At 42.5% G+C, this 25,811-nt stretch overlaps 1 long non-coding RNA gene across 1 annotated transcript in view; it reads right to left on the bottom strand.

Moving 5' to 3' along the window:
• Positions 1–25,811, bottom strand: part of LOC125910171 (uncharacterized) — a 372,309-nt gene that overhangs the window by 93,743 nt on the left and 252,755 nt on the right. Inside the window, exon 3 of the long non-coding RNA XR_007453875.1 lies at positions 11,002–11,150. This is a non-coding gene — a long non-coding RNA (uncharacterized LOC125910171). The remainder of the gene's footprint in view (positions 1–11,001; positions 11,151–25,811) is intronic.

Genomic DNA, 25,811 nt, shown 5'->3' on the forward strand with positions numbered 1-25,811 from the left:
GGCGGCTCAGTTGACATCTGCTCAGGTCATGATCTCACAGCTCATGAGCTCGAGCCCCACGTTGGGCTCTGTGCTGATAGCTCAGAGCCTGGAGTCCGTTTCTTTTTCTGTGTCCCCCTCCCTCTGTGCCCCTGCCCCACTCACACTGTTTCTCTCAAAAAACGAAATAAGCATTAAAAAATAACATTTAAAAAATTAATTAAATATATAAATTCCTTTCCATGTCCCATGGCCCTTTCCAAATGACCCAGAAAACGTTTGTTTACTGAACATTTACTCTTCTTCATCTTCTTGAAAATTGTGTGTCTTTCCCCTGAAGTCCCAGACCCCTACCCCCTTCTCCTTAGTTCAGGATGACATATATACCTCATTGTGCTTGAATGCCTTTGGAATTTTCATGTCTGTGTGGATTCCCTTTATCCACAAAATTACATTTGATTTTCTCCTATTAATCTGTTTTGCGTCAATGTGGTTCTTAGCCTGGCTAGTAGGACCTGGAAAGGGACAGGAATTCTTGCTTCTGGACAGAATCACAATGACATCCCAGTACTTTTTACTGAATGTCCCTTCCTACATTTATTTGCTAGTGATAATGACCTTCTGACAGGGTTGTGGAAGCTCACATGAAATTAACATGGCAAAGTCTCTTTCTTAATTGTACACAGATTTACTCCTCATTTAAACTGTGAGCTCCTAAGGAAAAGGGAACGCATTTAATACCCAGTAGATTTAAAAAGTTGGCACTTGGGGCGCCTGGGTGGCTCAGTCGGTTGAGTGTCTGGCTTCGGCTCAGGTCATGATCTCGTGGTTTGTGAGTTAGAGCCCCGCGTTGGGCTCTGTGCTGACAACTCAGGGCCTGACTCCTGCTTCAGATTCTGTGTCTCCCTCTCTCTCTGCCCCTCCCCTGCTCATGCTCTGTCTCTCTCTGTCTCAAAAAGAAAAAAATTTTTAAAAAAGGTAGGCACTAAAATAAACATCTGTTGGAAAAACAAACCAATTCTATGACCACGAATGTTACATCTTATTATAAATTATAAAATACTCTAATTTCAGTAAGATGCAAGATCCGAGGAGGAATATGAATCTGGTAGTAGGATGAAGCTATGACTTTGGAAGTGGAGGGTTATAATGATAGGGTTCTCAGATATAAAGCTTGGTCATTCAAGAAAAGGTATTTCCTTCCAGTTGATCTATAGAACTGTGGGTATTATGGGTTGAATTCTATCCCCTGCTCAAAAAAAAAAAGAAAATCATATGTTAAAATCCTAACCCCCAGTACCTCAGAATGTGACTCTTTGGAAGTAAGGTCACTGCAGATATTATTAGTGAAGATGAGGTCACACCGGAAGTATGGGAGGCCTCCAATCCTATATAACTGGTGCCCTTATCAGAAGAGGAAATTTGGACACAGAGACAAGCGTAATGGGAGAGTGGCGTGTGACTGTTAAGGAAGACATGAGGGTGAAGCTTCTGGTGACGTTTTGGGGTGATGTTGGGGAGGTCCGGAGTGGACGGCCAAGAAAGAATTCTTGAAAACGTCTTTGGTGCACAAAGGTGATTTTATTAAAACAGAGGAGAGGACCCAGGGGCAGAAAGAGCTGCACTGGGGTTGTGAAGAATGGCAGATTTTATACTATGGAGTTGGGGAGGTAAAGCCAAAAGGGACACCTCCAGAGGGGCTTTGATATGCTAAAGAGGACTCCTAAGATACCTGAGGCCTGGCTGTTGTCAAGCTAAGGTTGTTTTCCCTCTAGTAGGTATTAACTGCAGGATGGTAGGGGGTTCCTGGAGAAATGTTCTACTCTGTATTTGCTTCAAGTATTTGTCAATGGGCTGCAGGTTATGAGGGAACTTAGTTCTACCTGCCATTTCCTTCTTGCCTTTGTTCCCCATATCACTGTTGAGGGGTGATGTTGGGGCTCCGGGAAACGGAGTCTATAGGTTTCTGGAGACTAGGCTATGGGTAAGATTGTTTTTGTTTTTGCTTGTAATTTACCAGGACATTTGTAAACTGGTGGAGACTCTTGTCCTGTATGACTGAGATCTCTATCAGCTGGCCTTTTGTTTTCTTTCCCCTCCTTTGTCCTTGGGCAGCCAGGAGAGCTTGAGGAAAATCACACACATCCCACCCTGGGGTGGGGGGTGGGGGGCAGGTGCTAGCTTGTATTTTGCCCTCAGCCTGCCTCAAGCTCCCTCATCATTTCTACAGGCCAAGAAATGTCAAAGATTGCTGGCAAATCACTACAAGCTAGGAAAACAGATTCTCCCTCAGAGTCTTCAGAAGGAACCAATTCTGCCAACACCTTGATCTCGGACTTCTGGCTTCCTGAACTGAGGCAATCAATGTCTGTCCTTAAGCTACTCAGTCTGTGATGTTTTGCTGCAGCAGTAATAGCAAACTCCTACAACCAGCCCAACTGGATAGGGTCCACGCCTAGGGTTCCCCTCCTAGGAGTCAGGATCTGGAGCTCAGAGAAAACCCAAGACATCTGAAAATAATGTAGAAATGGGAGTCTTGTGTCTTGGTGCATGAAGAAGTCCTTGAGGACTTCAGCTCTTCAAAATGGAGATGTCGAAACTACGTAACAGGGTTAAAAGCCAACTACAAACTTTGTTAGGATTCCGTTAGGTTTAAAAGAGTTGGGTGAGGGTGGACAGCAGGCTGATTTCAGATGATATTTGCCTTTTATGAACAATGGGGGTAGGGATGGGGATGGAAGACATCTATCGATGAGGACAGGTTAACTTTCATGCTGTGTTGTGGCAACAGCCTCAAATCATAGCAGTTTTTATTTTTTTTTTTAAATTTTTTTTCAACGTTTTTTATTTATTTTTGGGACAGAGAGAGACAGAGCATGAACGGGGGAGGGGCAGAGAGAGAGGGAGACACAGAATCGGAAACAGGCTCCAGGCTCCGAGCCATCAGCCCAGAGCCCGACACGGGGCTCGAACTCACGGACCACGAGATCGTGACCTGGCTGAAGTCGGACGCTCAACCGACTGCGCCACCCAGGCGCCCCAGTTTTTAATGGCATGTGTTTACCTTGTGTTTGAGCCATACGTCCAACATAGCTCAGCAGAAGTCTTGGCTCATCAGGGTATCAGGATGGTGGGCCCTCCGAATTAAAAGGCACTCCCATAGTCCCCACAGCACAGGATAGGATACACAACAAATCACATACTGGCTCTCTCAATGTGTATTCATTTTTGAGAGAGAGAGAGAGAGAAAGAGAATAGGGGAGGGTGATGAGAGAGGGGGCAGAGGATTCGAAGCAACCCTCTGCGCTGACAGCAGCAAGCTGAGCCTGATGGGGAGCTTGAATTCATGAACCACAAGACCATGACCTGAGCCGAAAGAACATACTCAACCAACTGAGTCACCCAGGTGCCCCTAACATACTAGCTCTTAAGGCTTCACTTCCACTCATATTTCACTGACCAAAGGAAAACTTCAAGGGGGTGAAGCCCTCCCAGACCCCCAGAAAGCAGAGAATCAGGATCTTCTGGTGAACAGCACCAGCACATGCTTCCACAAGATCTTTAGAACCACACAATCCAGGCATTAGTTTTATGGACTAGGAAAACAGAATCCAACGATGTGAATTTTGCCAACAGAGCCATAGCTATTAAGTGGCAGATCCAGAAGCCCTGATGCTGTGCTCCTTCTGTTCCATCTTGCTGCCTCTTTCACCAGAGTTCAATCAAATCAGCTACAGTTGTATGGCCCACATTTATTATTCAAGGGCCTCTTTGTTCTATAAAGTGTCTGCGACACACATAAAATCATTCCTGGTTGTAAAACAATGACATCGGTCTAGGATAAATGTATTAATGCGCTCTATAACTTAATAGCTAGCCATCCAATAAGAATTCCCTAGTGTTCCCTCCCCCACCAATTTAAAAGGGCCATTAACGGGGGTTTTAAAATTCCTAGATCTACCACAATTTTACCATCTTCATATCCGTAGCTTCTTTAATTTTTTTGTTTATCATTGATTCATTTTTGAGAGACAGAGGTTATCCATAGCTTCTGAAGCTGCCACAGCCCCACTGCATTCTTGGGTTAATGAAAATAATCAGCATAAAGCCAACTGGAGTAGTGTAAATGGATATTTTAAAACATTTTTTTGTCCAATAAGTGCAGTAAAGAGTTCACTCAGCAGGCTGGGAGGATGAAGGACAGTCCTGTGACTCTATTGGCAGATAGCCCCTGAAAGCACGTGCTGGTTTCTTCTGGATTCCTCCTGATGTGCCTTTGCCACTGGTGATTTTAATCTGTATCCATTAACTGTCGTAAAATCCATCAACATTAGTATAGAACAGCTTTTCTGAGTTCTCGGAGTCTTTCTAGTGAATCACTGACCTCGAAGATGGTCTTAGGGACCCCCAACAAATCTTCCAAATGGCAAGAAGAGGCATTCAAAAATCATTCCACAGTTGAATCAGCCATCAGGAAAACAGAAAGGATGTTGGAAAGATGCTGTGAGTGGGGGCAAGTGAGTGAGGACCAACCTGTCAGAACTGGCAGAGGGCCTGACCAGGATGGCCTGGGATCTGAGAGGCTGCTTAGATATGCATTGGCATGGACACAGACAAACAAGCAGTCTGCACAGTTTACTAATGGTGTAGCTGAAGTTGATTTGGAGGTTAATGTTCACTGTAGGAAAGAATAACAGCACATCTTCAAACAGGAAAAGAGGACTTTTAACCAAAGGCAAGTATTTGCTTATTTGCTAAACCACTGCCTTTCCTAACCACTGTTAAAAACAAATGTTAATAGAGACTTGCCCCAGGTTATAAAACAGGAGATGTGTGAAACGCAAACATGCCGCTTTGTGAAGGTGCAAATGTGTTTGCAGTTAACAATTGGCAGTAATTAAGGTTGCTATTTTCTCAAAAAGAGAAGTAGAAATATCATGAAGTTTAATGAATTTGCCAACTGTTCCTACCGCATATTTGAATTCGTATAAGTCTCTATATAATCAATCAATGAATAAAAATAAACTTTGAATTAAAAGAAGAAAAAACCCACTAACTACTTTCAGAGATGTATTTGAATGTTCTTTGTCAGTGGTGCAAACACTTCCCTCCTGGATTGGAGAACGTCCCAAGGACCAGTTTGTACACAGACCGGCTGGTTCTCTTGTAGTCATTTTGCTCTCTGAATCTTGAACTACTCATTCATTTTCAGTGAGGTAATATGCTACGTTGCTTTCCCGATTGTAAAGTGCTACACAAAAAATAAGCAGTGATTCCTTTTTTTTTTTTTTTTTTACTTTTTTTTTTTTTATTTTTGTAAAGAGCAAGCAGGAGAGGGGCAGAGAGAGAGACAGAATCCCAAGCAGCCTCCATGCCATCAGCACAGAGCTCAGCGCGGGGCTTGAACTCACGAACTCACGATCATGACCTGAGCCATGACCTTATGGGCAGTGGCCCACAGTATCCCGTGTACAGCTTCTCAAGCATCCTGTTTTTTTCCATCTCAAGTAGAGCTTCTTGGTAAATGGGGGGGGGGGGGGGGGGTTGACTAGACGTGATCTGGTTGACAATAACAGGCTGGGGCAGACAGGAAGGGCTGAAGGCCTGGGAAGGATTTGTCCACAAGTGTGGGGGAAGCCACAGGAGTGAGGGGATAAGTCAGGGAATATTTTGGCAGACAGAACACGGAGTCCATGGGTATAGCAACTGAGTGATGGGGTATCTGGAAATATGTAGACTGTGGGACAGGCAGTACAGAGCCATGCAGCATAGCAAAGAAGTTACTAACAAGGCCTGGGCGGGTCACAAAGACAATGGTTTGCATTTTGGTTTTACCAAAGGCTGTACGGTGTGGGGTAACTGAAAGTCTCTAAGTCTGAATTTTCTCAAATATAAACCAGGATGATAGCAACCTCCAGAATGAGTCACTGTTAAGATAAACTTTGACAATAAGTGTAAGGCATCAACGTAGAGCCTGGCAAGCATTAAGGGATCATTAACTGTCAGTTCATACATATTTACGACGACTATTTTCAAGTTAGAATCCACTGGTTTCAGCTGTGTGGAGAGGGCCGCTTCTGCAGCAAATTCTCCCAGGGAGGAGGGAGATGGGTAATTCAGCTTTGCTGGGCATCATCCGAGCACCAGTCTCTTCCTTAGGACACCTTCCTTCTAGGACCCCTGACCACAGGAGTGTGGTGGCTTCCTGATGCCCAGAGAAGCAGAGGTGTGGGAGGATACACTACAGCGTGGACATTCCGGAAGAAATGTGTTCTGGGGACAACACACCCCATTACGCAGTGTCAGAGGTAACGAGACGTTTACAGTGTCTGGAGATCCTCCGCCAATGCGTCTCAACACTTCATTTGACTTCGAATGATCTTAATTATTCTTCACACTTGAGCAAAACAGATCTAGCCACTTGCAGAGGATACAGGGGCCATAAAATGCACCAACTGAGCGCCCAGGCTCTGCCTGAGCTCTTCATTCTCCGATCCGGGTAAGAAGAACCCCTCTAACTGATGAAGGAAATGACGCTGAGTCAGTGTCCCTCAGGCACCTGAGTGGGCAGCTCCGAGGCCAGAGTTCATGGTTACCATGGGGGCACCTTACCGTGGTAACAACGAACAGCAGAGATGGTGCCGCATGCTGAGAAAGAAGAACTCGGAAAAATGGAACAGATGGCCTGTTGTCTGTTTCCACTTTGGTCATGACAGATGAGCAATGGATCCAATTATATGGCTGGAAGGGGAAAGCCATTGAAGACATTTGGGATCTATGGGGATGGCTGTGGGGCCATGGAACGGCACCAGGTGCGTGCAGTACTAGCTCAGGGGTAGCCATGGTAACTACAGACGTGCTGCGAGAAGTCACACCCTGGACCACACATCACTTGGGGAAGGAAGTGAGGATGGAGGGGGTCACCACCAAGCCCAGCAGACGGTTCCTGCGGTCTGTGCGGACAAGGAGGATAAGGACACATCACTGGCACCACGTAAGACTGAACTGAAAAAAAAAACGCCTTCATTCTTTATCTTTTTGTCCAAGAAAGATTAAGTACTCACTTGTTGATATTAGTGTTAATCACTCAGTGATGCTTCAAATGTTTCCCATGAATGTTGAAAAGAGAGATGATGATTTCACATTAAAGTAAATGATGAGCATATGCCCTAGAAGAGCTTTCTTGAAGTTTGATTTGTAGTACATTAGACGTGTAACTCAATAAAAGGTGTCTTGTCAAATACGTTTGGACAATCTAAAATTAAACAGGTCTCTTCATGAAAGGATCTCACGGTCTTGATGATATAAATTATGGATATCCAAGCACAGCATATAAAATATGGCATTCCCAAAGCTTATTTAAGGAAGTAGCACTTTTTATCTGGAGTATTTGGCGGAAGAGGGAGCAGGGGTATATGTTAGACTAATGTTTTGCAGAAACCCCTTTGTTTTTTGTTTGGTTTTGGTTTTGGTTTTGGTTTTGGGAGAGGGAGGGGCAGACAGGGGTGGGGGCAGAGAGAGAATCCCAAGCAGGTTCCACACCCAGGGCAGAGCCTGACATAGGGCTGGTGAGCCAAAATCAGAGTTGGATGTTTAACCAACGGAGCCATCCAGACACCCAGGAAGCCCCTTTGGAAAAGGCTACATTAGGGCCCGTTAGGAATGATTACAATTCTGACCTGGTGACAAAAATCACCCAAATTTGCATGGTAAAAATGGTTGGGATTTTACTGATCTATTTAAGACCAGGAAAAGTTCGTTACTTGCACTTTCTGCATGTATAAAACGAGAATAAGACCCTAGTCTTGAGTTTTTCATGAGATCCTCCGTGCATGTGGCCAATATCATTGTGGCTTCATTAATGTTTCTATTTAGTCATGAGCGTGACATAAAAGCTGTCTCGTGGCCGTTTTCCAAATAGGAGGCACTAAAGGAAAATAAAAGTTTTCCAGTGATTGGCATATACCACTTTATATTTTAGGAGGCTTACATTCCAAATGCGTTGACGTTCTCAAAAACTTTGTTGAAAAATGCTATATACCCTTGGCATAGGGTAATGCTCTGTTCAATTAAGTAGTTAATATATTCATCTCCTAGTAATCTTTTGCAGTGATAGTATAGCACATTCCCAATCAAAGCTGTGATAAAGAAGTTCTGCCTCAGAGAGCCTATCCCGAATAATGCAGGATTAATGGCTATGCAACCTGCCCACGTATGCTACAAAAATGTATGCAATGACATATGTTTTCAGACCACTAATAATCAAATCAGCCTAGAAATTCTTCTGCTTTGCTGGTGTTCCTGTGGCACCAAATTGATAGCAGACCTCTAGCTCAATATTTAATGAATTTTCTCAGGAAATCTTCACCGATAATGAAAAGGACAATGGAGGCTGCAGTGCAAAAAGCTCACAGCCAAAAATATTACAATCGGGCTTGGTGAGTGAGCCCGACCTCAAAAGGAACGTGCTCGCCCCGAGGCTGCCGGCATTCGCTGTGTTCTGCAGATGGGCGGGCAGCTGCTGCCTCTGCCAAACCCACGGTCTTAGGTCTGCCCCTTTAGCACTGGGCACCCCTTTAGTACCCCTTTAGCACTGGGCAGAGCTGCAGTGGCTCCGTGAGGAGATGAATGAACACGGTGGGTGGAGGGAGAGAACGCTGCAGAGAGAGGCACAATCCCATCGGAGGGTAAGGAGGTGAGAGCTTCAAGCTCTCTGCTTCAAGCTCTACTGCATACGGTTCCCACGGCTGCAGTCCCTGCCTTCCAGGCTACACCTTGTAAATCACAAGCCAGAGTGGCCTTGGGGCCACTGGGTCTGCTAATGGGCTCTCGTATATTGCACTGAGAGCTGCCCACTCAGATGACCTCCACAAATCTTGTTACTTGGAGGTGTGGGTGCCAGGGAAATAAGGATTGTATTTGGAAAGAAAAATTAATCATCCAAATTAAGTGGGAAGATTCTGGTCTGAGGCAGTAAAAGCGTTATTAAAGGAGAAGGAAGAGGTGACGGGGGAGTGTGGTGAAGGATATTCGTATATATGTTGTTAAAGAACGAAATTCAACTGAGTAAAATTTAAAGATCTTGTTGGCTTAATTCAGTAATTCATGAACTGGACAGCATCCCATCTAAGCAGCCAGAAAGTAGCTCTGAGAAGATGTACAAAATGGGAGGCTTTTATAGACAAGAATGAGGAAAGAGTAGATGGTTTCCCTGGGGGCCAGAAGGGATCTACAGAGAGGATTGCCTTGTTAGTGCTGACCAGGTAATTCTAGACTGAATGGTGACACATTAACACCCCTGGGAGAGGCTGAAATTACACTGAGGTATTGTCTTGGTTTCCTGGTGTGGGACTTAGCACAAGCGACACCATTTTGGGCCTACTGTCTCTTTTTGAACAACATGTGACTCTATGGTTGTACGTGAGAATTCAAGCTCAGTGTTTCTTCCAGTTCAGTGTGGTGAATAACAGACTCGATGTGGTAATATGATAATAATGAAAATTATAATAATAGCAACCATTTATTGAGTGCTTGTGATATTTCAGGCACTGTGCTAAGGGCCTTACAGCCTTCGCTTCATCCCATTTTTACTATACACAGGCACTATCATTGTCCCCATTTTACTTATTAGGAAACTGAGGCTCAGAGAGGTAGAGCAGCTCAGTCAAGTTCACACAGCTAGCTGGGAGTAGAGCTTGGTCTTCTAACTCCGATGATGGGAGCTCGTAAACCACAAAGCTATACTGATGATAGGTCATAAAATCTGGGGTGAGGGGGTCAAGTAGATTTAAAATTTTTTTTGTTTTTAACATTTTATTTATTTTTGAGAGAGAGAGAGACAGAGTGCTAGTGGGGGGAGGGGCAGAGAGAGAGAGAGACACACAGAACCCGAAGCAGGCTCCAGGCTCTGAGCTGTCGGCACAGAGCCCGATGTGGGACTCGAACCCATGAGCTGTGAGATCATGACCTGAGCTGAAGTCGGACACCTAACCGACGGAGCCACCCAAGTGTCCCGGGGGTAAAATAGATTTTAATGAGCAGAACACCTATTTCTTGCTATCATAGAGCTGATGCTTAGGAAGAGAAGATAAAGTATTTCAAATAGTAAATGAGATGTTTATAGGCTGGAAAGGGGGAGAGCAGGGTGCTGTTGGGCATTTCACAGGGTCTCCTGACCAAATCCACCCCCTACATCACTCTGCCTCTGTCCACAGCTGTAGACACCAGCCCTGACACATCTGCATGAATATAATTAATTAGAAATTTCAGGTTCATCCCTCCCACCTCAGATCTGATTTCAGAGATTACCCTGATTCTCTGCTCCACACAATGAAAATACAGAATCACTGCGCATATCTTCATCTTCTATTGCCTTCGCTGCCTACAGAATAAAAAAGCAATTTATGTACTTGATCTCTATGTCCTTTTGCGCTTCCTGGATGTGGCAAGGGAAGAGAGGCACATCTAAAATTCCGAGTCCCAGTCTTTTTAACCCAACTGATTGTGCTTACGGCCTTGTGAAGAGTCAGACGCAGGGTGTGGGAGACGCAGGGTGTGGGTGCCATTGCCCGTTTGGTTCCAGTCAGGTCGACCCGCAGCAGCTAGATTTGACCCTGGAAACCCTGGAAACATTTATCCCTCTACTTTGGATCCTGTCATTCTGCTCTCGTCTGTCCAAGTACCTGGAAGCCATGTTTTTGACTCTGGACAGGTTTTCCAGGAACAGGTCTGTTCCCTGAGGATTCTGGAGACACATGCAGGGGTGTCCCATGTGGAGGCCAGGGGGATAGGCTCTTATTTTCCCCTATCAGCTCCTTCGCCTTGAGGGGAGCTAACCTTTTATTGCTCTCCAGAAGCCAAAGAACAAGGGGTAGGTACAAGAGGAACAGTGAGATCTGAGGAGAGCATCTGCTCCAGACTCATAGCAGGAAACACTCTGCCCCCCCGGGTCCTAATCCCTCAAGGTGGGCAGGGGGTGCTGTGGAAGGTTTTAGTACAAAACACAACATAACCTATGCTTACCTTCTGACAGCAGCCCAGCAAGTGGGGAATGGGGAACTCGGGTCCTCACAGCAGAGAGCTCTCTCCAAATCCTGTGTTTGTGTTTTCTGCTTCCGGACAAAAGAGAAGGTGGTCCAGCCATTGGCGGTGCCTTCCAGTGATGACCATGCCTGGAACATAGAGCTGCTTTAGTGACTGTCCTTAAGGACAGACATCCTCTTGTCTAGAGTCTCTAGCATGTGAAGTGGCACTCTAGTCTTCAGGGACACGTCTCAACACGGGCCCCAGAAAGAGGCAACAGCTTTCACACATTTCAAATTCACTCTTGCAATGGTACAATTGAAATTCTTCCTGCCTCTGTACATTTCATTTTAAACAGCAAATGTGAGAATACAGGCAACTCATAATTCGTTAACTTTTCTGTTCCTGAATATTTAATTCCTGTCCATATACAGTTTAAATAATTGCTTCAAAATACTTTATGAATATCAGCCATCCTAGAATGGATTCCTAAACTGATAGTCAGGTAAAACTCTGTGAAGTCTCTTCCCCAGAGTAAATGATCCCTTTAAAGGAGATTTTTTGTTTCCCTTCCCTTGTGTTCATCTGTTCTGTGTCTTAAAGTCCTCATATGAGTGAAGTCATATGATTTTTGTCTTTCTCTGACTGATTAATTTCACTTAGCATAATACGCTCCAGTTCCATCCACATAGTTGCAAATGGCAAGATTTCATTCTTTTTGATTGCTGAGTAATACTCCATTGTATATGTGTGTGTGTATACATAATATACATAATTTATATAATTTTACATTATACATAATTATAAATACATTTAATTATACATTAAATTATACATAATTTATATATATATATAAACAGGGAGGGGGACAAAACAGAAGAGACTCATAAATATGGAGAACAAACTGAGGGTTACTGGAGGGGTTGTGGGAGGGGGGATGCACTAAGTGGGTAAGGGCCATTAAGGAATCTACTCCTGAAATCATTGTTGCACTATATGCTAACTAATTTGGATATAAATTTTTAAAAATAAAAAAACAAAATTAAATAAATAAAGATTAAAGGAGATTTTTTTTCTCACCAAGTCTTGAAAGGTGTGGACATACGAACATATGCATGTAAATAAAACCTTCCAAGTCCTTGCAGCCTATTTTGTATTTTTGCCAGGAAATCAATGCTAGCTTTCCTTCTGAAGGGTTGCTACTGTTTTTCCCTTGGCATATGTATCTTCCAGAATCCTGAATGTGATGGTTCTGTGGTTGCTGCATGGCGTAACTATTAAGAATGCCATGCTTCACTTAATAATCTGCTCTCTTCCCATTTTTCATGGGGCAATGTCCAATTAATTTCACATTGTACTCTTGATGGCAAGAACCAATTGGTTGTTTCAACTCAAAACTTTCCACCTAGATAGAAATAATTATGGTGAGTAAATGAGATTATACAACCAAAAGAGAGAATTGATTTAGCCTTCATTTATAGGATGACACTTCTAATTTTTATGTACCTCACTTAAATTAATCACAGACTTTTCACAAAAGGTGTGCATCCAGAGCCCTGATTTAATAGATTTGCTGGCTGTTTTACAATGTTGAAAGATTAACCTCAGGTTGTGTGTGTAGCACGATGTTTACAGTTTCTATTATAGATGTCATTTGCTGCTGTTCTCTAATTGCAATGATTAACTATGCATTATATTAACAATGACTTATACATTTTTTTTGAGCACATGAAGACAATTTATGTCAAGAAGTAAATGCCCACAAGGACGAAGGATTGATGCGTCTGTAACTGGGCCTCCGTGCCTTCCCACATGGCCATGCCAGGACGGTGCCTTCCTCCAGGGCAAGAGCATCTACCTTGATAGGATGTATTTCTTTATACTCTCCAGAAGCCATGAGGAGACAGATCCATAGTTTTTAATTCTGACTCCCAATGAAAGCCGATTTTGGTGACTGGTATGACAATTCTCTAAATACACTGACTAAAGAAAAGCAATATGATTAAAGAGAGCAGCAGTCAATACTGACTCCAAGAAACTATAAATCTTGATATTCCATACAACAAATATGTATGTTTATTATTACTCATTAGAACTGATGAGCCAGAATTTAATGCATCCAGCAAAGGAACCAGATTTCTACTTGCCTAGAGCAGATGATGGCTTACGCCAGGTAAATAGTAGAAAAAAGCTAATTTAATTTTGTCATCAGGATTTCCCCACTGAGGAAGGATAAACTGAAAACAGACTACTAGGACACTTTTTAATATCTGTTTATAAGAATCATTAAAGAGGCCCTACACTCTCTCTTTTTTAAAATTTGTTTTTAATATTTACTTTTGAGAGAAAGAGAGACAGAGTGCAAGTGGGGAAGGGGCAGAGAGAGAGGGAGACACAGAATCTGAAGCAGGCTCCAGGCTCCCAGCTGTCGGCACAGAGTCCGATGTGGGCTCGAACCCACGAACCGCGAGATCATGACCTAAGCCGAAGTCGGACACTTAACTGACTGAGCCACCCAGGCACCCCAAGCCTACACTCTCTTTACTTATGATTAAGGTTTATTATCTGTATTTAAGTTCTACAAACACATAGTCTACTCTGGCCATCATCAAATCGAGTCAGTGAGCTCCCTCTGGGTTTCCCAACTGCATAGTCATGGATCGCTCCTGTATGGACTGAAGGGAGGTTCATTCATTTATTAAACAAATAGTTGTTTAATGCTCATTATATAGCAGGCTGTTCTAGGTGCCAGGGATATGATGATGACCCAAATAAACCAAGTCACTGCTCCCGCAGAACTTAACTGTCTAGCCCTTATGAAAAACAAGAAACGAAGAACAAACAGATACATATGTCATATAGCTCCAGATCAGGATAAATGCTATGAAGAAAATGAGACAGAGTAAGGGGACAGAGTATGAGCGAAGGGTGTGCTATTTTTAAAAGCTGGTGCCAAGGAATGCCTTTCTGAGGAGGTAAACTTCGAGTGGAAAGTTAAATGACATAATCTATATACTTATGTAAAGTATGTAAATCTGTCTGAACTTGGAAAGATGTAATGTTTGGAGGGCACAGAGAAAAAGCCCTGCAATGGACGTGCACTTGTCTTGGGGTGCAGGGTGTAGTTTACTTCTTTCAATGGCATGAGCTCACAGGAACTATTTAAACTGCTATCCAGGTCGTGGGTAAGGGGATAAGAGTGGAAAACAGGGCAAGATTTTAGTACTGAAACCAATAGGAGATTCCAGAAGCAGGGTCCTAATGGGGCCAATGTCTGAGCTGGTGAGGGGGGCCAAAACTAGCTGTCAAATGTAATGGGTCCAATGGCAAAAGGGAAATGGGCAAACGCAGCCAGAGGTGGGTGGAAGCCCATGGATGGAGCGCTGACACAGACCCACAGGGTGCAGAGTCAGGGCTTGGGAGAATGTGGAACAGGCCTTGAGCAGAAGGCTGGAATCCATGGTTACTTTTCTTAAGCCTTGTGTGTGTGTTTCACAGGTGTGCAAGGTGCACTGGAAAGGAGGGGCTCAGGCAGGTTGAGATAAAACAACCTCCTGAGTCCCAGAAAGGTCAGCTGTAGTTTGGAGCTTTCCCCCACATTCTATAAAATGCTGAAGTGGGAGCATGATGAGAGAATCAGAAGTGAAGTAGAATTTCTAGGCTTGTCAAGGGCTAGGGATAAGTTTGCCTCCTTAGAGTGGAAATGGCCACCTTTTCCCCTGCAGCCCAGCACAGCAATGCGTCAACTGTCCAAATTTACCGTAGGAACATACTATACAACATGGTTTTTTTTTTTTTTTTTTTGTGGCAAATATATTATAAGCTTTGTTTGGCCTAGGTGATAGGGATTTTTCTAGAGCTCCTAAACACTGCCTACCTCTTCTCCTACACACACACACACACACACACACACACACTCACACTCACACAGAGTCAAGCCATGGGCCTCACGGCTATTTTTCCATTCATTTATTCGTTCATTCAACAATTAGTGAATAGCTAGTTTGTGGCAGGTCTGAAGATACAAAGGTCAGTAACAATTGGTCTGTGACTTTAAGGATCTCCCACCTTCTAAGTTCAGGTTGGGTATGTACTTCCCCTGAGCCCCCTTTGATTATTCAAGGAACAGCTTCTTTCCTCCCGGGCCTTATGCCACCCTTTACTTAGAACTTTGAGTCTGCCCTGCTGTTCCTGCAGGTGATCTGCTATTTTTTTGGCCTATGCCCCAGAAACCCATCTTTTTCTCTCTCTATTCTCAGAGACAACTTCCTAGATCCTATATGACTAGTCTGTAGTTCATTCTTCCAAGACTAGTCTGTCTTTGCCATTAAAGTTTATAATATCACACTCAAGCCATCCATTCCAACCCAGCAACCTATAGCCACCTGGAGTTTAAAACTTAAATCCTTCTTGGGAGTTTAAGGTTGCAAGTTTAAATCCCATTCAGAGATTCTCCAAACTTATGGAACTTCTAGCCCCTCTCTCTGCTTCCCCCTTAATTCTGTCTCGTTTTATCTCAGGGACATTATGAGGGACTAGCAGAAGGGGAGAGATCAGGGTTCATTCACACCTGCCCTTTATTTTTTTAAATTTTTTTTTTCAACTTTTTTAAAATTTATTTTTGGTACAGAGAGAGACAGAGCATGAACGGGGGAGGGGCAGAGAGAGGGAGACACAGAATCGGAAACAGGCTCCAGGCTCTGAGCCATCAGCCCAGAGCCTGACGCGGGGCTCGAACTCACGGACCGCGAGATCGTGACCTGGCTGAAGTTGGACGCTTAACCGACTGCGCCACCCAGGCGCCCCTACACCTGCCCTTTATAGGAGTAACAACACCTTCCTCTTCTGAGGGGTTTGAAATTTAATAGGACATAGGATAGTTCCCAGGAAAATAATAGTTTGAACCATAATTAATTAATTAAATTTATATTTTCTTATTACTGTTCCTCTGCTTGATACAGCCTCCTTAAAAAGGCGTATGAAATAGGGCAAAGATAAAAAGGTGAAAGAGAAACTTAAGATTTCCAACTCAAAGAAAATAGGGATGTTCTTTTTTATATTTCCCGTGGCACCTAGGAGAGAGGGAAAAAGAAGAGAAATAACATTTACTAAGCACCTCCAAAGTGCCAGATGTTTTACAAAGTTTTTCATGTTACTCCAAAAACTAGAGAGCACATTCAAGGTGGCCAATCAATTGGCCGAATATTCTACAACTCATAAATGCTAAGCTGGAATTTAAATCAAGCGATGTTGCAACTGACACTTTATCCTTCCTCATGGGTCTGGAGTTGCATGACCTCGACCTTGCTGGCTTTAGCTTCAACATTTGGGAAATGGCCAGACTGGAATGAGCCTCCTAAAAATACTTCCAGTGAAAAGTCAGCGGCCCAGCTATCATCACTCCCATGTTATCCATGGATAAAATGTGGATGTTGTTCCCTAGGAATTTTCTGAATCCAGGTACATCTAAATAAAAAGAGTTGTGATATCTTTATCTATACTACCTACATTTATATCTATCTATATCTATATCCATATCTATATATATTTATATCATCTATATCTACATCTATGGATACTGGAATATTATCCATATAAAAGAATGAAATGTTGCCACTTGCCATGACATGGATGGACCTAGAGGGTATAATGCTAAGTGGAATAAGTCCGAGGAAGACAAATATAGCATGATTTCACTATTATGTGGACTTTAAGAAACAAAACAAATAAGCAAAGGTAAAAAAGAGAGAGAGAGGAAGAGACAAGCCAAGAAAGAGACTCTTAACTATAGAGAACATACTGATAGTTATCAGAGAGGAGGTGGGTGGAGATGGGGATTAAAGAGTATATTGAGGCTTCTGGGAAGATGGCAGCGTAGGAGGATGCTGAGCTCACCATGTCCTGCGGATCACTTAGATTCCACCCACACCTGCCTAAATAACCCAGAAAATCGCCAGAGGACTAGCAGAATGGATTCTCCGGAGCCAAGCACAGACGAGAGGCCCACGGAAGAGGGTAGGAAGGGCAGAGAGGCGGTGCGCACTCCACGGACTGGCGGGAAGGAGCCGGACTGGAGGGGCAGCCCGCCGGCCAAGCAGAGCCCCCGAGTCTGGCTGGCAAAAGCAGAGGGGCCAGACGGAGTGTGTTCAGACAGTAAGCAGGACTTAACATCTGAGAGGTTATAAGTTAACAGCTCTGCTCGGAGAGCGGGAGGGCTGGAGGACAACGGGAGGGAGAGTTGTTGCGCCCCGGAGGACAGAGTGCAGCTTGGGGGAGGGGAACAAAGGTGGCTCACCAGTGCCATCTCCCTTGCCCATCCCCCAGCCAAAATCCCAAAGGGAACCGGTTCCTGCCAGGAAACTGGTTTGCACCACGCAAACACCTAACGCTGTGCTTCTGCGGATCCATCCCTCCGGCGGGTCTGACTCCCTCCCGGTGCCACAGGGCCCCTCCCGAAGTGGATCACCAAAGGATAAGCGAGCTGAGCCTGCCCCTTCTGCCCCCCTGCACCTTGCAGATCCACCCCAGCTAATATGCCAGATCCCCAGCACCACAAGCCTGGCAGTGTGCAAGTAGCCCACACGGGCCACCCCACCCACAGTGAATCCCGCCCCTAGGACAGGGGAAGAGAAGGCACACACCAGTCTGACTGTGGCCCCAGCGGTGGGCTGGGGGCAGATATCGGGTCTGACTGCGGCCCCGCCCACCAATGCAAGTTATTCAAGACAGCACAGGGGAAGTGCCCCGCAGTTCCGCACCACTCCAGGGACTACCCAAAATGACCAAATGGAAGAATTCCCCTCAAAAAAACATCCAGGAAATAACGACAGCTAACGAACTGATCAAAAATGATTTAACAATATAACAGAAAGTGAATTTAGAATAATAGTCATAAAATTAATCACTGGGCTTGAAAACAGTATAGAGGACAGCAGAGAATCTCTTGCTACAGAGATCAAGGGACTAAGGAACAGCCAGGAGGAGCTAAAAAATGCTATTAACGAGCTGCAAAATATAATGGAGACGACCACAGTTCGAATTGAAGAGGCAGAGGAGAGAATAGGTGAACTAGAAGATAAAGTTATGGAAAAAGAGGAAGCTGAGAAAAAGAGAGATAAAAAAAAAAATCCAGGAGTATGAGGGGAAAATTAGAGAACTAAGTGATGCACTAAAGAGAAATAATATACGCATAATTGGTATTCCAGAGGAGGAAGAGAGAGGGAAAGGTGCTGAAGGTGTACTTGAAGAAATAATAGCTGAGAACTTCCCAGATCTGGGGAAGGAAAAAGGCATTGAAATCCAAGAGGCACAGAGAACTCCCTTCAGACGTAACTTGAATCGATCTTCTGCATGACATATCATAGTGAAACTGGCAAAATACAAGGATAAAGAAAAAATTCTGAAAGCAGCTAGGGATAAACGTGCTCTAACATATAAAGGGAGACCTATAAGACTCGTGACCGATCTCTCTACTGAAACTTGGCAGGCCAGAAAGGAATGGCAGGAGATCTTCAATATGTTGAACAGATAAAAAAATATGCAGCTGAGAATCCTTTATCCAGCAAATCTCATTTAGAATAGAAGGAGAGATAAAGGTCTTCCCAAACAAACAAAAACTGAAGGAATTCGTCACCACTAGACCAGCTTTACAAGAGATCCTAAGGGGGATCCTGTGAGACAAAGTACCAGAGACATTGCTACAAGCATGAAACCTACAGACATCACAATGACTCTAAACCCATATCTTTTTATAATAACACTGAATGTAAATGGACTAAATGTGCCAACCAAAAGACACAGGGTATCAGAATGGATAAAAAAACAAGACCCATCTATTTGCTGTCTACAAGAGACTCATTTTAGGCATGAGGACACCTTCAGATTGAAAGTGAGGGGATGGAGAACTATTTATCATGCTACTGGAAGTCAAAAGAAAGCTGGAGTAGCCATACTTATATCAGACAAACTAGACTTTAAATTAAAGGCTGTAGCAAGAGATGAAGAAGGGCATTATATAATAATAACAGGGTCTATCCATCAAGAAGAGCTAACAATTATAAATGTCTATGTGCCGAATATGGGAGCCCCCAAATATATAAAACAATTACTCACAAACATAAGCAACCTTATTGACAAGAATGTGGTAATTGCAGGGGACTTTAACACCCCACTCACAGCAATGGATAGATCATCTAGACACATGGTCAATAAAGAAACAAGAGCCCTGAATGATACATTGGATCAGATGGACTTGACAGAGATATTAAGAACTCTGCATCCCAAAGAAACAGGATATTCTTTCTTCTCGAGTGCAGATGGAACATTCTCCAAGATAGATTACATACTGGGTCACAAAACAGCCCTTCATAAGTATGCAAGAATTGAGATCATACCATGCATACTTTCAGACCACAATGCTATGAAGCTTGAAATCAACCACAGGAAAAAGTCTGGAAAACCTCCAAAAGCATGGAGGTTAAAGAACACCCTACTAAAGAATGAATGGGTCAACCAGGCAATTAGAGAAGAAATTAAAAAATATATGGAAACAAACAAAAATGAAAATACAACAATCCAAAAGCTTTGGGATGCAGCGAAGGCAGTCCTGAGAGGAAAATATATTGCAATCCAGGCCTACCTCAAGAAACAAGAAAAATCCCAAATACAAAATCTAACAGCACACCTAAAGGAAATAAAAGCAGAACAGCACAGACACCCCAAACCCAGCGGAAGAAGGGAAATAATAAAGATCAGAAAAGAAATAAACAATATAGAATCTAGAAAACAGTAGAGCAGATCAATGAAACCAAGAGTTGGTTTTTTGAAAAAAATAAACAAAATTGATAAACCTCTAGCCAGGCTTCTCAAAAAGAAAAGGGAGATGACCCAAATAGAGAAAATCATGAATGAAAATGGAATTATTACAACCAATCCCTCAGAAATACAAGCAATTATCAGGGAATACTATGAAAAATTATATGCCAACAAACTAGACAACCTGGAAGAAATGGACAAATTCCTAAGCACCCACACACTTCCAAAACTCAAAGAGGAAGAAATAGAAAGCTTGAACAGACCCATAAGAAGTGAAGAAATTGAATCAGTTATCAAAAATCTCCCAACAAATATGAGTCCAGGACCAGATGGCTTCCCTGGGGAATTCTACCAGACGTTTAAAGCAGAAATAATACCTATCCTTCTCAAGCTGTTCCAAAAAATAGAAAGGGAAGGAAAACTTCCAGACTCATTCTATGAAGCCAGTATTACTTTGATTCCTAAACCAGACAGAGACCCAGTAAAAAAAGAGAACTATAGGCCAATATCCCTGATGAATATGGATGCAAAAATTCTCAACAAGATACTAGCAAATTGAATTCAACAGCATATAAAAAGAATTATTCACCATGATCAAGTGGGATGGGATGCAGGGCTGGTTCAACATTCGCAAATCAATCAATGTGATACATCACATTAATAAAAGAAAAGATAAGGACCATATGATCCTGTCAATCGATGCAGAAAAGGCCTTTGACAAAATTCAGCAACGTTTCTTAATAAAAACCCTCGAGAAAGTCGGGGTAGAAGGAACATACTTAAACATCATAAAAGCCATTTATGAAAAGCCCACAGCTAACATCATCCTCAATGGGGAAAAACTGAGAGCTTTCCCCCTGAGATCAGGAACACGACAGGGATGTCCACTCTCACCACTGTTGCTTAACATAGTGTTGGAAGTGTTAGCATCAGCAATTAGACAACAAAAGGAAATCAAAGGCATCAAAATTGGCAAAGATGAAGTCAAGCTTTCACTTTTTGCAGATGACATGATATTATCCATGGAAAATCTGATAGACTCCACCAAAAGTCTGCTAGAACTGATACGTGAATTCAGCAAAATTGCAGGATATAAAATCAATGTACAGAAATCAGTTGCATTCTTATACACTAATAATGAAGCAAAAGAAAGACAAATAAAGAAACTGATCCCATTCACAACTGCACCAAGAAGCATAAAATACCTTGGGATAAATCTAACCAAAGATGTACAAGATCTGTATGCTGAAAACTATAGAAAGCTTATGAAGGAAATTGAAGAAGATATAAAGAAATGGAAAAACATTCCATGCTCATGGGTTGGAAGAATAAATATTGTTAAAATGTCAATAATGCCCAAAGCTATCTACACATTCAATGCAATCCCAATCAAAATTGCACCAGCATTCTTCTCGAAGCCAGAAGAAGCAATCCTAAAATTCATATGGAACCACAAAAGGCCCCGAATAGCCAAAGTAATTTTGAAGAAGAAGACCAAAGCAGGAGGCATCACAATCCCAGACTTTAGCCTCTACCACAAAGCTGTAATCATCAAGACAGCATGGTGTTGGCATAAAAACAGACACATAGACCAATGGAATAGAATAGAAACCCCAGAACTAGATCCACTAACGTATGGCCAACTCATCTTTGACAAAGCAGGAAAGAATATCCAATGGAAAAAAGACAGTCTCTTTAACAAATGGTGCTGGGAGAACTGGACAGCAACATGCAGAAGAATGAAACTAGACCACTTTCTTACACCATTCACAAAAATTAACTCAAAATGGATAAAGGACTTGAATGTGAGACAGGAAACTATCAAAACACTAGAGGAGAAGGCAGGAAAAGACCTCTGTGACCTCAGCCGCAGCAATTTCTTACTTGACACATCCTCAAAGGCAAGGGAATTAAAAGCAAAAATGAACTATTGGGACCTCATGAAGATAAAAAGCTTCTGCACAGCAAAGGAAACAATCAACAAAACTAAAAGGCAACCAACGGAACGGGAAAAGATATTTGCTAATGACATATCGGACAAAGGGCTAGTATCTAAAATCTATAAAGGGCTCACCAAACTCCACACCCAAAAAACAAACAATCCAGTGAAGAAATGGGTAGAAAACATGAATAGACACTTTTCTAAAGAGGACATCCAGATGGCCAACAGGCACATGAAAAGATGCTCAATGTCGCTCCTCATCAGGGAAATACAAATCAAAACCACACTCAGATATCACCTCACGCCAGTCAGAGTGGCCAAAATGAACAAATCAGGAGACTATAGATGCTGGCAAGGGTGTGGAGAAACGGGAACCCTCTTGTACTGTTGGTGGGAATGCAAACTGGTGCAGCCACTCTGGAAAACAGTGTGGAGGTTCCTCAAAAAATTAAAAATAGACCTACCCTATGACCCAGCAATAGCACTGCTGGGAATTTACCCAAGGGATACAGGAGTACTGATGCATAGGGGCCCTTGTACCCCAATGTTTACAGCAGCACTCTCAACAGTAGCCAAATTGTGGAAAAAGCCTAAATGTCCATCAACTGATGAATGGATAAAGAAATTGTGGTTTATGTACACAATGGAGTACTATGTGGCAATGAGAAAGAATGAAATATGGCCCTTTGTAGCAACGTGGATGGAACTGGAGAGTCTTATCCTAAGTGAAAAAAGCCATACAGAGAAAGACAGATACCATATGTTTTCACTCTTATGTGGATCCTGAGAAACTTAACTGAAACCCATGGGGGAGGGGAAGGAAAAAAAAAAGAAAAAAAATAGGTTAGAGTGGGAAAGAGAGCCAAAGCATAAGAGACTCTTAAACACTGAGAACAAACTGAGGATTGATGGGGGGGGGGGGGGGAGGGTAGGGTAGGTGATTGGCATTGAAGAGGGCAACCTTTGGGATGAGCACTGGGTGTTGTATGGAAACTAATTTGACAATAAATTTCATATAATAAAAAAATAAATAAATAAAATAAAAAAAGAATATATTGATAATGATGAAAAATAATAAAATGATAAAAAGGCAATAAAATAAACAAGTGAAAAAAGCTTATAATTGGGAAACTAACTTTATTAAACCGATTTTATAGTAACAACAATAAAATTGTGCAAAATTGAAAAACAATTGTATCTGGGTATTTCGTGTAACTATTTTTTATAAATATTTTTTAAGTTTATTTTGAGAGAGGGAGAGAGAGAACAAGTGAGCAGGGGAGGGGCAGAGAGAGAGAGAGGGAGAGAGAGAATCCCAAGCAGGCTCTGCGCTGTCAGCACAGAGCCTGATGTGGGGCTGGAACTCACAAACCATGAGATCATGACCTGAGGCAAAACCAAGAGTCGGATGCTTAACCAATTGAGCCACCCAGATGCCCCTCATATAACTTTTTAATACTCAGTATTAGCAACATATATTTTAAAGCTATTCAATGTTTGATAAAACAGGGAATTAAAACTATAAACAGTAAACACAAAGGAATATATCTTTTCACTTAACAATCCTACATTTGTATTCTACAGAAAAAAAATACCAAGATTATATAAAGATTTATCCTCCAGGATGGTAACTGGGATGGTATTTGTAAGTGAAAAAGTAAAAAAGCCTAGATATTCATTAATAGGTATCTTGGTGATGATGGGATAGCACATAGCCATTCAGAGTATGCATGGTTTAGAAGAAAGATGTGCATACATATACATGACACATATACATATATATACATATACATATGCACATATATGTACATATATATGAAAATGTAAGTTGTAGAGTAAAACATGCATGATTCCCCATTTGGGAAAGAAAGTTCCTATGCTGAGGTTCTAAACCCTCATACCTCAGGATGAGACCTTATTTGGAAATTCAGCCATTGCACGTGTAATGAGTTAAGATGCGATCATGTTGGAGTAGCATGGGTCCTAATCCAATGACTGGGGTCATTATAAGAGAAAGCAGGAACATGGACACACGAAGGAAAGGCAGTCACACAAAGAAACAGACACTCCCACAGGGAGAAATCAGCATGAATATGAAGTCAGAGATCGGGGTGAGGCATCTACAAGTCAAGGAGAGAGGAGACAGGAGCAGGTTCTCCCTCCAAGCCCTTGGAAGGAACCAGCCCTGCCCACACCTTGATGTGAGGCTTCCAGCCCCCAGAACTAGGAGACAGTGTCTGCTGTTTAAGCCTTAAGCCCCTCACCCCCAAAGAAATCGTTGTCTACACTCTAACCAGATTCCTGCTGTCTTGTCTCAGTTTTTTGACAATATAAAATGCCACAGTCTAATTGTTTGGGGCAAACTTTATTCAGGATGGCACCAGTATGCTTTCAAAGGTGACTTTCTCATCATTCCATGCCTCTGGTTATTCAGAGGACTTTACTAGCACCTCTGAAAATAGACCAGCCTCCAGTCAGATTCAGTCAGATGGAGAAATGAGTTTGACCATTTGAATAGCAGTATGAAATAAAATTGACAGATACTTAATTGAGAACACCTCTTCTCTCTACCTACTGATTTTCTAAAATAAACCAACAGATCAGCTAATGGACAGATTAAAAATCAATGGGAAATTAGAAGGGTAATGTCTGTCTCAAAAAATATGACTTGACACAATGTTCTAATAACTTAGAGCAACCAAAGCACTTGAAAAATTAATGTGAAACCCACCATCGATCATTTCAGATTTTTATGGCCAAGGAAATGCATTTGTATAACTCGATTGCTCAATTGCATAGCAACATCAGGTTTCAGACCCAGAGAAGGGGAGTTTAGATGAAACCAGCACTGACCTTTGCTCCTGGTGAGAATCAGAATCAGCATCTCTGAGCACTTCTTCTTTTACATTGTTCTTAATTGGACAGTATTACAGAAATGGCAAGAAATAGGATTTGGTATTGATGGAAGTGGCTTTAATGTATGGGAGTATTGTGACACAGTAATTCCAAGGTTTCCTAATTTGAAAGTGGCTGAATTGTACTTTTTAAAAACTAGATAGTATTTTTATGAACTAATCTCGGGAGGAGACATAGCCAACAAATGTCTAAAATTGATCTATAAAATTTCACTATCTCAGGGATCCAATTACATGAAAATTCAGGTCTCTAACTATGCACATGAAAAAGACAATTGGTCAGCGGTCTAACAGCCTCAGACAGAAATACCAGACAAGTCTGAGAATTGTCAGCATCATACAGAAGCCACAAATTAGGCTGTCAAAAGCCAGTCCCCTTCAATAATTATCCTGTATACACCAGGATCTACAGGAAGAAGAAACCCCTGAAAAAAAATCCTTACAGGGTCAGGCAAGAGCTCCAAGTAAGCCACACTGGCATGAACAGAAACTGCCAAGGGATTTGAGAATTAAGGTCAGTCATAAGCTGGACCTGACAAACCCATAAGAAACTGGCCAAAGAACAGAGTATCTGATACTCTGGGGCCACTCTGGCGTTCAGAGTCCTGCTAATCCTTGTCTGTGAGGCTCAGAGCTTATGCTTTGCATCCTAGTCTATTACATGCAACACTGCCCCCCTTACACGCATAAAACATTCTCCTCCCCTACACATACACACACACACACACACACACACGCACACACACACACACACAGACACTAACCAGCAATGGCCAGGAATATGATAGAAAAATGGTCACATTACTAAAATAATTATTTACTTAGCTTTTCTTCCTGACTCTTGATCTTCATGAGTATTCTTTTCCACTCTTGGGTCCCAAGACTTCATTGCTTTCTGAGTCTTCTCCCAAGAAAAGCAAGTACTGGTCTATACCACTATTATCCTTTGACAGAAATCTACTCATTGGTATGAGAAGAGATGTAAACCACCCATCTCCATACTCAACACACTTTTCTTTGGGAAGGATGCTTTATCCCATGGGATGGTTATCTATGGGCCATTGGAGCCATCCAGGAGGGCCACAGCTGAAGAAACGGATCTCTTGCTGGAGAAGGTGGACATTGGGAAAAGGGGCACA

This window comes from Panthera uncia, chromosome D1 (assembly GCF_023721935.1).
Source record: "Panthera uncia isolate 11264 chromosome D1, Puncia_PCG_1.0, whole genome shotgun sequence".
Taxonomy (NCBI): Eukaryota; Metazoa; Chordata; class Mammalia; order Carnivora; family Felidae; genus Panthera; species Panthera uncia.